Below are 3,059 nucleotides of genomic sequence, written 5' to 3'. Positions count from 1 at the left end.
GCCACCGTGGGGACAGGCTTTGAGGTTTCCTGTGTTTAGGACACCGCCCAGTGTCTCAGTGGACTTCCTGTTGCTTGCAAGATGCAGGACTCTCAGCTACTCCCCAGCACCACAGCTGCCTGCACACTGCAGTGCTCCCATAATGATGATAATGGGCTGGAACTGTCATCAAGTCACACCGATTTAATTTTTTTCTTAATAAAAGTTGCCATGGTCGTAATGTCTATTCACAGCAATAAAACCCTAACTAAGACAGGGTGGGCCTGTGACTCTTGTTCTGTTCAAAGCTGTCTCTGGTCTTGTGATTGTATATGGGTTACTTTGGACATGTGACAGATTCTAACTATTGAGACAGGAGGGAAGGTGTTCTGGGTAGTGGTGTAGATCTGTGTGGATGTGCTCAGAAGTTTCCTTGATTTAGAGATATGTGCTGGAAGAGATGGTCCTATATGAATTCAATGCCCAACAACAGTGCAACCACTAGTGACTGAGGAAGAAAATTGCAGAACAGATGATGGTGTCACTAAGGCAGTGTGTCATCCAATCATGACTTTCTTGCCCCTGAATTTCTTATTTAAATCACTTGCCATTAGCTTCTGTCTTTGTTCCCATTGGAAGACTCCTGATAGACAGTGAGATTGGAAGAGCATGAACCTTTGTTCAAGAACTAGCCCACACTCACCAAAATCAACCAGGAGCTGACATCTTGAATGTGCCTCAGACTTTGATTCTTCTTCTTATCCTAGGCAAAAGCTGTTAGTGATTAAATAAAAGGAAACCCTTGGTGGGTGAGAAACTTGTGCCCATCTCAGGGATTTGAACCCAAGCTAGCAAAGCTCCCCCCACCATTGTATAACCAGTTCATGTGCAAGTGCTTGCTCAGTGTCAGAAGGAACTCACTTGCTCTCCATTTCACAACCTTAGGACTGTAGATAATACCCAATCAACAAAAGCCATCTGCTGCCTTCATCTGGGGTAAGCCCTCTACCACCTCACCTTAGAAAAGCAGTGTCATCAGTTTCTGTGTGGAACGCTGTGTTACCCATACGGACAAAGCAAGAGCAGCCTCACAGGAGAACTTGGTTCTCCACGGCTACTCCTGACAGCCAATGCACAGGAAGTGGTATGCACCCAAGCCTCTGTGCTGCAGCAGCAGGACCCTGTCCTCTCCACTTAGGGGATAGATGGGGTTTGGCCAGGCTCACAACTTAAATATATCAAAAGTGTACATGCCGAGTCTGAGACAGACACAGATATCCCTGACAGGTGGTAGGCAGGCACAGCCTGTCCTCGCTGAGGTAATGTTCCAGGCTCGATGCACGTTTTCTTTTCTTCTTCTTCTTCTTTTTTAAAATTTGTACCAAATCTTTCTATTTTAAGGTATGGTAAAGACTAAAGAACTCAATCAGATGTTTGGTGCAGCTTACAGAAACAGCAATGGCAGCCCCAACATGCCTCTGCTGCCTTGGTGACCAGTGAAGTCACCTGGTGACTCTGGGTATGGCAGCTTAGCTGTCATCATTGTTGTTTTCCAGGGTGTGTTTGTCAAAGAGCCATTCCACCAACGTAGATTTGAGAGCTCCCATCTTTAACAAGTTGGTTACATGGTCACTGTGTTCTTTGATGGATTTCACCCTCTTGTTCAGTAAGGCATCTCAGTGAAGTCATATAAGTGGCAGTCATTTTCATTCGTGGCCTCTGCAGTTCTAACAGTGACTGATTCACACTCCTTTCCAAGTGTACGACACACTCCATTTCAGTGTGGTTTCTCAGTCATCTGGATTCTTTTTGTTTATTGTTTTTTGTTTGTTTGTTTGGTTTTTCGAGTCAGGGTTTCTTTGTAACCCTGGCTGTCCTGGATCTCACTCTGTAGACAAGGATGGCCTTGAACTCATAGAGATCCACCTGCCTCTGCTTCTGAGGTGCCACCATGCCTGGCTGTGATCTGGATTCTTGATATTCTGCAGGAAGATTCTGCCACATTGTTGGTACTGCAGCTTAAATCAGTTCTTAGTATGTCCCCTCTCCTCATGAGATCAATGGAGAAAGTATTTAGCAGAGTTCTTCAGAGTCACACCATTCCAGTCAAAACAGCAAGACATGGACAGACAGACAAAGGAGACATAGAGTTCCAGGTTATCTGGCAGTTGGTGGCAACTTCTGGGTCCTGGTGGTAGGTCTGGTACATCTTTGAGTAGGATATGATGGCCATGCAGTAGAGTCAATACCTATTCTTTAGTGGCTGCATCTGCTCACTTAAAAATATAATGTGCTTGAAATTTATTATTACAGACGTTTTAGGATAATTTAAAAAATACAAGTTAGTAGCTAGTCATCTAACAACTAAATTTGTGGCCATGGTAGGTATGTTTTCAAGGTCAAACAGGGATATATTTTAGGCAGATAATCTTTAAACACTTTAGAGACCTACAGAATATGGCACGTAAGATGTTTTAATAACATAAAGTTTCTCATGACAGTGAGACACATCTGCTCCTGACAGCACCAATTTAGTTCAAAAAAGGATGATGGACATTGAAGAACATCTATATGGAGTCTGCTTTCATTGTGATAAAGTTAGCCACTGGGCAAGAAACTGCCCTTGCCTCAACTGCTGACAGTATGCTGTCCAAACTGGACAAGCAGGACACAAAACAAGGTGACTTCTTAACTTTGCCAAGACAAGGTAGGACAGTCCTTCAAAATTCCTGCTTCACAGAAAAGTCTGTCAGTTATTCTAGGCCTATAGGCTACTGATGGATGCCCCAAGGTTTCAGAGGAAACCTGGGTGTCTGTCCAGACAGCTGTCTCTGTCATGTCTGTAGTTTTAGCAGTTGTCTGATTCCAGAATTTTGTTTAGCATTAGAACATTATAAGTAATCACATCAAACACCAGAACTGAAAAGAACTAACTGAGCACAGACAGCATGCCAGGTTCCCACTTTCTTCTCTCTGGTTAAGTAGCTGCTTGGTAGTTTTCTGAGTGCTTCCAATGGCCTCTTGGTTGTGTTCCATTTACATTTGCTTTTTTATCCTTGCCAGACAGTATTGAATGCCCT

At 43.7% G+C, this 3,059-nt stretch overlaps 1 pseudogene; it reads right to left on the bottom strand.

Annotated features, from left to right (window-relative positions):
* Nucleotides 1-1,508: 1,508 nt before the first annotated feature.
* Nucleotides 1,509-2,212, bottom strand: LOC113834543 (annotated as a pseudogene).
* Nucleotides 2,213-3,059: the final 847 nt, after the last annotated feature.

This window comes from Cricetulus griseus, chromosome 2 (assembly GCF_003668045.3).
Source record: "Cricetulus griseus strain 17A/GY chromosome 2, alternate assembly CriGri-PICRH-1.0, whole genome shotgun sequence".
NCBI classification, from domain to species: Eukaryota; Metazoa; Chordata; class Mammalia; order Rodentia; family Cricetidae; genus Cricetulus; species Cricetulus griseus.
The sequence above is the reverse complement of the archived record's forward strand: the minus strand, read 5'-3'. Positions and strand labels throughout refer to the sequence as shown.